Raw genomic sequence first — 13,963 nt, 5'->3', positions numbered from 1 at the left:
GCATTCCGGAAATGCAGTGCACCGAGAGCCGTGACCGCGAGTAAAGGTTAAATGATATCACCATACATGGATATACGAGTTTCTCCTCTTTCACCACGAGAAAGGTATGACTAATCTACTCGGACGTCTGAGATGCGCCGTCAGGAAGGACCTGCATAGGACCTGTCACAAGTGTTGCTTCTCAGCAATGTGGTCGATACAGAGAAGGTGCACTAGGAGCCCGCGCTCTCCGAAACATGCCAGCACGTCTACGCTGACGAATCTGAGCGTGCAGCAGACTTAGTCTACGGGCATTATCCTTTTGAAGAGGTTTGGCATTCGTGGTTGTTTCCTCGCCCGGTTATTTTTGATACTATATACATACAGTTCGCAACAACTTAAGGACCACGCAAGGAGCGTTGGAACGAAAAATGTTAGCCGTAACGTTACGAGACAGGCAGGAAGTGAGTGGCGTGGATCAGAGAGCAAACGGGGATAGCCGGTATTCTAGTTGACATTAAGAGAAAGAAACAGAGCTGGGCAGGCCATGTAACTCGTAGGTTAGATAACCGGTGGACCATAAGAGCTACAGAATGGGTACCAAGGGAAGGGAAGTGCATTCGAGGACGGCAGTAATTTAGGTCGGGGGGGGGGGGATGAAATAAGGAAATCTGCAGGTGCAAGTTGGAATCAGCTAGCGCAAGACAGGGTTAAGTGGCGATCGCTGGGAGAGGTCTTCGTCCTGCCGTGCACATAAAAGAAATAGTGTGGTGATGCTGATGTACAATTCTGGTCACTGGATATGTGGCCAAACAGTGCTTGCTGTTGTCAGGCCCATACGCAACTTGTCACTGTGTATTGTGGCCATGCTTGGCCAGTCCGCCAGGGTGTGTGTGCCTCATTGACACAAGTGCTATGACGCCGTAAATGTACTTAGACATGTCGTACTTCCTAGTGCCTTCCCCATACGCCTCTCACGAAGACTCTTCGATCGACAAGTGCCACACATCGCCACCGGGCACGCAGACGGCTAACGAGGCTGTGCTCGGGTCATGCGGTACAGCTGCTACCTCGCTAACTCAAACAACCTTCGCGTCATTTATATTGTAACATTGCGTTGGATATGTGTGTTTCTCTACTTAGTTTTAAGCACCAAACCGTCAGCCTGAATAAAGCGTAAAAATACATCTGCGGCTAGGCCCAGAAACCTGAGTTGTAGGAAGATGCATTCAAGCGCAGCTGGCATAATACAAATGTTGGCAAATAGAATGCACTTGCAAAATGTTGACTAGAAAGAATGCGAAATTTCGAGAATACGGCACGTGTTCTCGAAGTCGTGCGCTACCGCAATAGCGGCTCTGTATGATAAATACGAGCGACTTGTCACTGAAGTCGGCTCGAGGTTAACCTTGCCTGGATAAACGTTAGTCTTGTTTCTCAACATGGCGTCGAGAAAGCATTCCATCGTCTCCGCGCTGAAATCGTATTTCGCGAGTGCACTTCCAAGTATATCGCGCGCCATTCCAGCCAACGATGAGGCATGGATAAAAAAAATGACTACGGCACATGCGCCTGCACTTTCGAGGCATCGAAACCAGAGGAATGCGCGGCAGCCTCGGTTCCTCCTAAAAGCGCCAGTGTACGAACATCGGACATGTACGTGTGACCCTGCTAACGCGGGCCAAGCAGTTAAAACAAACCGCCTCCATTGCAACGTGTGAAAGTGGATGTACAGCGAAGCTGTTGCATACGTTAGACAAGCACCACCACCACAAGCGACGTACGTCACACGCGCACGCATATGTGCGGAAGTGCAGCATACATGCTCACTCCTCTAGGCCTTATTGAACGAATTCAATTTTTCAAAGTAAATTGCGTCGGAGAATTCGTAAATTATCGCTAACACACAAGTTGCAGAAATGATAACTTCGGATTGTAATTCAAATATACGAGAAAACATTTCTTTTACGCGGGAACTCAAAGCCTTTTCCAGCTGCTGTTTGAGGTCTGTTTGAGTGGCCGCAGCCGCTAGGCGGAGATGCAGTTTTTGGACAGTATTTGCCGTAATGTCGATTACGGTCGCAGCACACACTGTGTGACAGATGCAACGGGCAGAGCGACCACGCATCAAGGAGAGATACATTTTGTGTACATGTACTTCACGCGCGCACGCACGCACGTGTGTGGAAGTGAAGCATGCATTCTTGTTCTCATAGGCCCTCCGCTTAGCGCAAGTGTGATACTGATCTCATTGAATATCAAAGTAAATTTAGATGGATTGCACAGATTAGTAAAGACATTGAGTGCGCCACCAAGGACGTTAGCACGGACGTCCCGATGGCGAAGATGGACGACAGGCTGGCCCGCCTACTCGAGGCCAAGCAATCGCTTCTGGCTAGGTGGAAGGGCCAGCGGCTCAATCGAAGGCTCCACAAGAAGGTTGCCGAAGTCAACAGAAGCATCGAAGTGCACTGCAAGGTCATTTCCAGACAGCAGTGGGACGAAGTATGTAACTCGATTGACGGCCATATGCGGAGCGGGGTCTTGGAACCTCCTCAAACATCTGCTGGATGAGACCAACACCAAGTCGAACCAGCGGAGCATGCTGGGAAGAGTGCTGCACAGGGCCAGGCAAGAATCCTCGGACGAAGAGGTGACGGCAAGGTTGATCGAGAAGTATTTACCGGTAGCCTCCGTACGGCGTCCCCCGTCCTAGAATAGGGAGGCGTTGTGTATCCGGAGCTGGATGCGGAGTTTGGTGTCGAGGAGATTCGGCGGGTCCTGCAAGATTTAAACGGCAGGTCGGCCCCGGATCCGGATTCAGTTACAAACAAGGCATTCAGCAACTTGGATGAAAAGTCGGTGGAGTATCTGACTGACGTCATCAACCAGATGTGGAAATACGGAAAAGTGCCGGAAATGTGGAAGAGGGCTGCCACCATCCTCATGCCCAAGCCGGGCAAGCCCCCCAGTCTCGACCCCCCAACCTCCGACCGATTTCACTAAATTCGTCCATTGGCAAGGTGCCCGAAGACGCAATCCTAAACAGGGTCACGCAATACCTGAAAGACCGGGATATTTACCCACACAGTATCATAGGCTTTCGGCCTGGACTCTCAACGCACGATGCCATGAAGCTGATCAAAGATCAAGTCATTGACCGTAACACCAGGGACTCGAGAGCCATACTCGGATTAGACCTGGAGAAGGCCTTTGATAACGTTCTCGACTCCTTTGTCTTGAACCAAATCTCCAACCTCGGATTGAGCTAGCACTTCCATGACTACACGAGATCGCTCTTTGCGAACGGAGAAGCCACTCTCAGGGCGAGAGACCTCGTCTCGGACTCTTAGCTGGGTTGCAGAGGGACGCCACAGGGGTCTGTCCTATCCCCAATGTTCTATAACCTTGCCATGATCGCTCAGTCGAGGAGACACTCCGAAATCGACGGCATTAATCACACAATATATGCGGAAGACATCACCATTTGGTGTACCGCAGGCAGTGACGGACGGGTGGAGGCTGCGTTTCGGGAAGCCATCGAGATCACGGAAGAATATCTCAAGCCTACCGGTCTTCGGTGTTCACCGCGGAGATGAGAACTTTACAGACCCAGACGCAGGGGCCGAAACAGAAGGGTGGGAAGCTGGTAGAGGACGTCCACATCACTCTACGGACAAGTGAAGGCGGTGTCATCCACAGGGTCGACTTCCTCCAGGTCCTGGGTAGGACGATCGAATCGAACGGCTCCAATAAACTTATGGCAGCTAAACTAGCCAAGAAAACGGATAATGTCATCAGACTCGTACGGAGAGTTGCCAACTGGCAGCAGCGTCTTGCAGAGGACAATCACGTGAGACTGATGCACGCCTTTGTGATGTGTCATTGTACCTACGTGGCGGCCATGCACAATTGGCAAAGATCGGAGAGAGTCAAGCTCAACACATTGATCAGGAAGACTATCAAGAGTGCCCTCGGGCTCCCCATGTACACAAGCTCGGAGAGACGAATGCGTCTCGGCATGCACAACATGCTGAAAGAGGTTGTGGAAGCGTACGAGAGAGCCCAATACGCTAGGCTGTCTGTCCACCACCGAAGCGGTTAGGAGCATCCTGCGGGAGCTGGAGGTTCCTCCGGCGGAAATAGACTCTCGCTTTTGCGGTCTCCCTCGGGAACAGCCGAAACGCATCGTCGTCGCCCCAATTCCACGCGACGTGCATCCCGAACATAACGTTGTTCGGAGACGAGCTAGGGCCAAGGCTCTACTGGTCGAGGCTCACAAACAGGCTCGGGATTGTTGTTTTGTCGATGCTGCCCGGTACTCCGACGGGACGGCGTTCGTAGCGGAGGGCATCGATCACGATGGGAAAATCACGAACTAGGTGGCCTAGGTGGCGGAGCAGGTGGCAATAGCACTGACCCTGCTGGACGACAGAAGGACCACGATGTACAACGACTCGAAGACGGCTGTCTGAGCGTTCGCCAAAGGCACCGTTTCGGAGCAGGTCCTGGGATTCTGTGGGACAAGGACATCAAGTCCCACACGATTATCTGGTTCCTCGCACACATGGGGCAAGTCGAGGGCGCACCACCAAACCTCAACGAGTCGGCCCACAGAGCTGCACAAGGAGTCGTCGACCGCGTAGCTACCGGATGGCGCTGCACTGAGGTTATGGACAATCAGCACCCTCCCTCCTCATGTAACGAACTTACCAAACATTTTTACATGGGATGGAGACGATATCCTCCGCCACATGCTTTAACACTCAGGTTACTCCTGGTATGGACATGCTCTAACTCCACACTGTTACACGGAATCTGCCCGTAGATACAATCAACCAATATTTGCGAGCTATGCTCAGACGTAGCTAACTTAGAACACGTGTTCTGGCGGTGCCCCGCGTTACGCGACGGCGTCACGTCGTCCAAATGGGAGGCTGCCCTAAGCACTCCGATCTTAAAGCGCAGTTATCGGCTGTCCATCGGGCCAGGTTGAGGCATCTCTTCATTCTGCCTCTCTCACTTTCTGTTCATCGGGCCCGCGACGTAGCAGAGAGGCTCGGCCTTCCTGTACCGACGTGAGAGCGGCCTGCTACGTGCTGACGCGCGTTCCAAAGGACCAGAGTAAAGTTTTACCGTACCATACCATACCCTCTATTTAACTTTACAGATGGCACGGCTAAAGTTCAAAGGATAAGCTCCAGACGCCCGAAGTAGGAAAATAACGTTAATCGCAGTAAGAAAGTACCCAAGTTGCTTTAAACATCAGATAAATATGGGCGTATCGTGTCCTGGTGGTGTCTGAGTAAGAGGAGCCACACTCGAAAAAGCGGTGCGCCTCACCAGTGTGACCATACATTCACGAATAACCGACATCACTGCCGAGAATGGCAACTGCCTCAAAGGTATACGAAGATTTTAAACATATAGGAAACTACCAGTGCAAGTGCGGACACCACTGAATTAAAAGTGAACTCGTATACGTGGCTATGGTACGCTTAATTAGAGGTAGAAGTTCCGGGAACTACATGCATTACTTCAAAGAAATTTCCACATGCACGATTCAGAGCAATACATTGTTAGGCGTTCGCGCTTCTTCAGAAAAGCGTTGACGCTTTTGTGAAACATTTCCCAACTGTAACGTCTAAAGCCACGTGGCGTGCAATATGAAGATGACCTGTCAATGTGCCGCGCTGAGGAATAAAGTTGCCTGCCTTTGCGTTTATTCCATACTCAAAGTTGTTACGTATGTAACTATTTGAAAGCTTATTGATTAAATGTCGTTTTGTTGTGACAAGGCCTTTTACTTCTTATGCTTACGGCCGGCAAACTGCTCCGGAGCCTCGAAAGGTAGCGAGGACGCTTCGAAAAAAAATAACCTGCGTATGCAACGGGTGGCGATTATGGTGCAGATGAAACGCGACTGTTTCCTGCACGGAATACGCAGACACGACGCGGATACAGGTTGCTTTACTTAAGCGCAGACTGATTAGTAGACCTGCTAAACGAGTCAGCCCTTTCTCTTGTGAGGTCGTTTGTTCGATGAAATTACGTCTGGTGGTCGCCGCCGTCGTCGTAAATCGCGGTAAGGCGTCGTGGATGAGAGCGACGCAACGCGGTCGCCTTGCTTGTCGCGAGGCGCGCGTCTCCGCTTGGCACTTTCTGTCGCCACTCGAGTCGTCCTGAGCGTTTCTCTACGAGAGCTGCGCCGATAGGTCCACCGCCGTTCGCGACTTCGCGTCGTGCCGGCCTTTGTGTCTGTGTACGCCTCCGCGTCGCCGGTCAGCGTCGTCGTGGGCGCGCCGGCGTTTCTGGCTGGTTTTCCTGCTTTTCCAGCGGGCGCCCGTGCGCCAGTCTCGAAGTCTGCGCGATCCCGGACGGATGCCTCGGCGGCTGACCCTGGAGCGGTCGTTCCGAACATCGGCGTCGTCGCGGTGACGTCCTGCCCGGTGGTTTGCGCACCGCGCCCTGCGTACTCGAGTGAGCCCGTGGCCCACAGCGTGGCAGCGACAGCGAGCAGCGACAGCAGCGAGAGGACCACCAGCAGGCTCATGGCGCCAGCGACGGGGCGCCACGCAGGAGCTACGCCGGCGCCTCGCGGGTCGTCCTCGGCCGCTCCTTCGTCGTCGTCGTCCAGGGAACTCCACGAGATGTGGCGTTCTCGCCGCTCCTCGCGCCTGCACGATTGGTGGAACGACACTCAAGTTTAACCAGCGCTGATTACAGCAGCCTGTTACGTTTCGCCTACGACGCGCGGTATAGCCGGCGCGGATGCAACGGACGCCGGGGCTTCGTTCAAAGCGGCGGACATTTTGGCCCGTTCAGCGCTGCCGTAACGCTTCCTGCCAAGCGCGTCCAGGCATGTTTCAATGCCACGTGTCTTCGTGTGTGTGTGTGAGTGTGTGTGCATGTTGGTGCCCACGCTTGTCAAAGCGCGGCAGCCGGGGAGAGGAGCTCCCCAACTGTGAAGCGAGGAGGTCTGAGCGGCGCCGGCCCGGCGGATGCGTCACTTCTTGTCTCAACGTGTCTCTCAGCGTGTCCGTGCCCCGCCGTCACGTGCGCCCCATCCAGAGCCGTTCCTTCTTGGCCTCAGCTCCGAGAGTATAAAAGCAGCTGCCCTCTGACGCCAAGAGAGAGGCTCCGAATTCTTCCGTCGAGTAACGTGCTCTCCCGTCTCTCCACTTCGGTCGACCTGACCGGCCGCTCTTTTGCGATGCTAGAATAAACAAGTTGTTCTGTTAGCAGTCGACTCGTGCTTTGCCAGGACCTTCGGATGCTTCCAGTTGTGCCCCAGGCCGCCAGGCCAACGCTACCCTTGGGGCTTGCGACCCAGATGCAACAAGCCCTATAAGTAGCAGCGACCGTGAGACGCACAGATGAGTCACCATATAGGTAATGCCATTTAGGTACACCCGGCCACGTTTATGGACCACGGGATCTCAGACAACGTTTCCCCAGCAGCCCGTAGCAGTAGCCAGTAGAACTTGGCGAAACTAACTCTCTACAAAACATTAGTTCGCTTCAAACTAGAATACGCATGCGCCATTCGGGACCCGGCTAACATTACACTCAAAAAGCACAGAAGCCATTCAAAATCGCGGAGCGCGTTTCATCTTATTAAACTACTCCCGATATGCTAGCGTTACCTCAATGAAAATAACTTGCCAGAACTTTCTTTTCGTCGTAGATGATTCCGCCTTTCGCTCTTCCATAAAATCTACTGCCACAACCCTTTGTTGAAAGAACTGCTTATCACCCAACCATCATACATATCATCTCGCTCTGACCACAGTTTCAAAGTTGGTGTGCCGTCTTCACGTACTAAACTTTGTAGCAATGCATTCATCCCTAGCACAAGCAAAGATTGGAACCGCCTTCCCGCCACCGTTGCAGCCATCCTGGATACCGACGTTTTCAATACCACCATTCATGAAACACCCCGTTGATTATGTCTTTGTATCTTGCACAATCTTTTTTACGTTCACCAACTCCTTTCTATAATGGCCTCCGACCTTGAAAGTATTTTAAATGAATAAATAAATAAATAAATATCGACAATGCTGTTAGCATATTCTAGTCGAGGCCCAAAGCGCAAACACCAGGCTGCGTTGTGAGGTTGCAGAGATATACAACTTTTTCTCAGATTTCACGGTCGGTAATATGTTGTGGCCGGGGGACCAAGTGCACGACCGGGTGCCGCCGCGAAATCTGAAGCTGTTGTTTACCGATCACCGCTACGATGGCTCATCGCGCTTATGCCAGGAAGAGAAGCACGATAGCGAGGCATAAATACTTAAATAAAGGCCCATTTCTGATTAATTCGCAAGAAAGTTCGCATGCAGAACTTACAGGTGCGATTGATCAGCGCCTGGCTAACGCGTACTGTAATTACTCTAATTAGAAAGGTCGTTTCTATATCTGCGAAACAAGTTAGCACCTGTGCCCTATATATAGCTCCCACGACGCTTCATAACTTTGGTGCGAGCAGGCGTACGTTGCTAAGAACCCTTTACAACCACAGCACATGGCTACGCGATTTCCTCTGCATTTATCTAACGGATGTGCAACGTTTCGCATACTGTGCGAAAGTGCCTCGAGAGGCCCGTCGCGCGGCATTTTGGGTGTGTTCGCGGTCTTCTTTCACGCTCGGAAAAACACTTTGATTTAGCGCGTATTAAGCAACAGAAAACTGTGTCGGGAGTCTTTCATGTTGCTCTACAATTTTGTCATGGACACTTTTTAAATAATTATATTATTTGAGAAGTTGAATAATTAATTAAGACCAATCATCTAACTATATGGCGGAATGCAAAAAAAAAAAGAGAATAACCTGAGTATCTCCAAGCGACGGCAAACAACGTTACCTTGGTTCTGTCCAGCTGCATGGCATTTGCATATACTTGAATCGTGCTGCATGATGGTTGGGACACCCGGTCAATTGTTTTTTGACGCGAGTGTTTCCCTTTTGTTCTGTCGTTTTTCAATCTTTCTTTGTTTTGTTGTTTGTCTTTTGCCATCTCAGGTACGTTCCACCTGCACATGCATGTGCATTGGCGTGTGCACACACTCGTAAAAAGCATTATTTGTATTTCGCCTCTGTATTAACTATAATATCGATACCTGTAAGCAGTGTGTACGCGCGCATTAGGACTAAGCGATCCTTGACGTTATCACTTCATGTTCGTCTGCGTTAACAATTTGTTCTGTGCTTTGCGTGCAACGCTCGACAGGCATCTGAGTTACGCTTCTCGCGCCAGCCAAACTTTCGCAAGGACACGCACTGACCCGGGCGTTTGGTCGCCTCCGGTGACGAGGATCGAGGGTCGGCGGGTGCGCTTCATCGGATCCAGCTCCACTCTCGGGGACACCGGGGTCTCCTGCGGCCACGGGGGCAGCAGGCCCGCGTAGAAGAAGCGCTGGTACCGGGGGTCCCAGTACACGGGCTGCGGCGACAGGTCGGCCAGCTTTCTCCTGCGGCCCATGGCTTCTTCTTCTTCTTCTTACCCGCTTTCCGTCTCGAGGCATGTGCGTCGGTGTACACTTCTTCAAGGCGCGCTGATTCAGCATGCGTATAAGAAGATTTCACTGCCCCGATAGGCGCCGGCCGGAAAAGGTTGTCCGCATCTAATTGGGTCACCATGCTTTGCCGCTGGCAGAAGTATCTAGGTAAAGGAAGCTGCGCTTCTCCTACACAGAGTAAGTAGATGGCGCCGGTTCCATAACATGTGAGAAGCCTTGCGGTCATTGGCGTTATGCATTCAGAATGAATTCTGAGGGCGGGAACGGGATGGGGCGTATGGTTCGAAACCGAAATTGAGGATAAAGACCTCTGTTACCTTTACGGCGACTTCATCGTCACTCTGCCGTTTGGATGTTGCACCTATTACATGGCCTTTACAGAATTGACGATTTCGGACTATATATAGTCGACCGTCTCTACAACGAACGCTTCTACAACGAGATGACCTGTACAACGAAAGAATAATTGCTTCCCTGTTTTATTGTGAGTTTTGTTATCGGCTCAAAGGCACGGTAAAAAAAAATGCGGATCATGTGGGAATCGATTTAAGCGAAGCTTTCTGGGCTGTTTGCTTGACGATAATTAGCGATGATGTTGACGCCCAATGTTTAATTTCTTCAGCGTCCAACACAAGAGTGATGAGTTGATGTTAAACGTTACCTTGCGTGCGCCACTGCTGTTTGTCTGCGCAGTACACAGAATACACAGGGAGGCGTGTTTGCTTGAGGCATTGTTGTGCGCCATACTTAACCTCTAAGAGGGTTGAGCATATTCATTGCCTCACATGGCACATTGTATATTGTATTGTATATTCGCAGAAATATTAAACATCAACTGAATTATGGGGCTGTACGTGCCAAAGCCACAATCGGATCATGAGGCACGCCGTAGTGGCGAACTACGAATTAATTTGGGCACCGTGGTGTTTTTTAACCTGTCCCTGAATCTAAGTACACCAGCGTTTCTTATTTCGCCCCCGTCGAAACGCAGCTGCCGCGATCTGGGTCAAACCCGCGACCTCGAGCAATGTCATAGCCGCAAAGGTATCGCGGCGAGCACAGAAGTGTTGACTTGACGTGTGATCGCTCCCGTAGTGTCGCACACGGATAATTGCAGCTTTCAAAAGGCTAATGTAGGGAGGTCGCGTGCGTGCGTGCGTGCGTGCGTGCGTGTGCGTGCGTGCGTGCGCGCGCGCGGGTGTGTGTGTGTGTGTATGTGAGTGTTTGTGTGTGTGCGTGTGTGTGTGTGTGTGTGTGTGTGTGTGTGTGTGTGTGTGTGTGTGTGTGTGTGTGTGTGTGTGTGTGTGTGTGTGTGTGTGTGTGTGTGTGTGTGTGTGTGTGCGCGCGTGTGTGCGTGTGCGCATTTGCTCCAATTTATTGGAGGTGATTAGGGCATACCGCGCGTGCCGCTTTCCCCAAAATCTGCGCAATGACCGTTCCTCTGCCCTTTCACAAGTTTTTCCTGCCTAGGTTACGGTGGTGTGGGTTGCAGGTCACGCAGGGACTGCCGGTAATGAATTGACTAATCAGGTTGTCCGCGCCACTCGTATTCGTGCGCCGAGAATCTCCTGGCCTTCCATGGCAGACAAGGCGTACCTTTACAAGAAGATACTCAAACAACATTACGTCCACCTTCAACACTCAATTTAGAGACTACCTTCACCGCCTCCCTCTCCGACCAACTAACTACCTCACACACGTAAACTAAGAGCCATACAACTGAATGCGTCCATCACCACGGCCCGAATCTTCCTGTTCCGCTTCCATTCTCACCCGCACTGCCTCAATTGTCCCTACCCCTACGCGGCCGAGGAACATCTTTTGTTCATCGGCCCCACAGTCATCAGATCTCCCCGCTACCCAAATACACCTCCTACGCACTGGCAGGCGCGGCTGGCCTCTGCGGCTCACCTCGGCGACTTAGCTCTTATCCGCTAAGCGGAGCAGCACCTTAAAGGTCTTACTCGGACTTTAAATAAAGTAATTTCTCTTACTCTCTCTTTGCCAGTCATACAGGCTCCACTTCAAGAATTTAGATGCAGACGTAGTCGTACCGACGTCCTCTTTTTATACAAAATCATTGATGGAGTTATTACATATTCAGAACTGCTAGCTTCTGTTTCTGTGCGGGTTTCGCAGGAGACTACCAGGAAACGTGGACCCTCTCAGGTTCCTGCTTCTTTCTGCAAACACTCGCCTCTTCACAGAATGCATTGTTTACGACAGTCACTTACTCCATCTTGATGACTTTCAAAACGTGTTGTTTTCATTTTGTTTCGAGCTTCGCACTTTGTCTTGAGCCGTCTTTCTAGCGGCACTCCTTTCCTGTCTTCTCTCTCCTTCCGTACATGTACTACGTCTCTCAATTTTGTGTCGTTTATTGTCGCTCATTGTGTAGCTGTTTATCAACTTTTTCTTTTCATTTTATCTTTCTTCTATCCCATAGCTTTTGGTGGTACTTGTTTTACTTCATATTTATACTTTTTGTGCGCAAACAAACAGGGACGAAGAATAGGGGCAACACAAGGACAACACAAGGACCTATTCTTCGTCCCTGTTTGTTTGCGCACAAAAAGTATAAATATGAATATGTTCCAACTAGGCCGACTCGCAGTTATGCTTGTTTTACTTCTTACCTTTTCGTTTTTCCATGCCCCCGCCGCGCTATTATAGTTTAATAATACTAATAATTATTATTATTGCTATATAATATAATATTATAATTTTAAACTATTATTATTATTATTATTATTATTATTATTATTATTATTATTATTATTATTATTATTATTATTATTATTATCATTATTATTATTATTATTTTCTTGTCTGTTTGTAATGCCTTTGGTTGCTCCGATATTTTTTGCTTTTTCCTACCGCCCTTCGCTGTTCACATGTCGTGGTTTACTGCGATCTGCCATTGGAATTCTAGATTATGTTCAATTTCAATGGCAGATCCAGATCAAGTTTTTCTGCTCTGTATGGAGCAATCCTATTCCGATTGCAGAATGGGAGCGTGAGTTGTGTGTTCCAATGACAGATTGGGACCAGGGCCGCCATCTTGTACACGTTCGAAAAGCCGACGTTCGATTTCGCCTCACGCGATTGGACCAGATTGGCCTAGGCCGCGATATCGGCACAGCCTGGACAATGGCGTCCAGGCTGTGGCGAAATCGAACGTCGGCTTTTCGAACGTGTACAAGACGGCGGCCAGCCGTCGGTCCTGGATCGCTCCGTGGAGCAAAAATATTTGCTCCACCGAAACCAGCAGATTTTACCGGAAGTCTGCTTGACGCATTTCTTTCACCTGCCTCTGTTTCCTGTCAAGGTCGCCAGTTTCCGGTCGCGAGCACCTGTAGACAACATGGAAAACATGAAAGCTGTGTCGCGCCGTGCGCTTTTGTTCGTGCTCCTAGATAGTGACAGCTCCGACTCAGTCTCTACAATTTCCAAATCCAGTGATGATTCTTCCGACAAAGATAGTGAGTGTGACGCTGCTGTGTGACAACGGGCATTTTATGTGATGCTCCGCCTGCTTGCAAAGAGGCCTAAAGTGATTGGCTTCGTTGAGGACGTCGTTCGGCGATATTCGGACGACGAGGTGCCGTACAGTTCAAAGTCGTACTAGTCTGAACAACAAAAAAAAACCTTTTCGTGCAATGTTATCTTTTTCCCTAGTTCCTAGTTTCGCACTCAGTAGCGGAGCAACTGAGTGCGAGATTTGCTGCTTCGCCGGCGTGCCCGTCAAGCAGCCGCGGCGGAGTGCCCGCAAAGTCTGCAGAAACTCACGTGCTGACTTTCATATGGTGAGTTCACTTATGTTTACGTACTTGTGCCCAATTCTCGCGCTGTTCATTGATTGAAAAAAGGTTTATTGCCTGATCGCGGAGGTCGCCATCCGGCGCACTCGGGAGGCGAGGCATAAACGCGCTGCTTCTCGTCGAGAATGTGCTTACTAGTGTTGTGAGGCGGCCGAGGCGCAGTGGTCTACGGTCCAGGTCTGTCGCCATGATGGGACGTAGATTAGGCTGCAGCCCATCCGCCTTGTAGCCGCGAAACAATGGTCCCGCTGTAACGAAGCGTCCCGGCCGCTTGCGCTAATGCCGCTCACGCTAGTTTCGCAGTTACTTTCTCTTCGAGTATTTTTCACGCTTATTGCGTAATCACTTGTACATTGAAGCAGGGTGGAAATATTGTTAACGTGTATGCCATTCCCGTAATGTCTACGTTACTGTTCACAGAAGCTGCACAATTGGAATATCAAACGTTGAAGAGTTTAGCCTCGCAAAGCAGAGTGAAAAGATCGAAAATTCATTCCGCGTTAATAGACTGCATAGCAAAAGCATCGTAATTTAGTCCGGCGTTCTATTATTCCCTGCAAATTCATTTATTTTGCTGAATATTTGCTGGTATGCAGCCAATAAAGCAAGCATGAGGGAAGTGGCAAGCCGCTTTGACCTATCAG

The sequence above is a fragment of the Dermacentor variabilis genome, chromosome 5 (assembly GCF_050947875.1).
Source record: "Dermacentor variabilis isolate Ectoservices chromosome 5, ASM5094787v1, whole genome shotgun sequence".
Classification (NCBI taxonomy): Eukaryota; Metazoa; Arthropoda; class Arachnida; order Ixodida; family Ixodidae; genus Dermacentor; species Dermacentor variabilis.
This window is presented reverse-complemented; position numbering follows the sequence as displayed.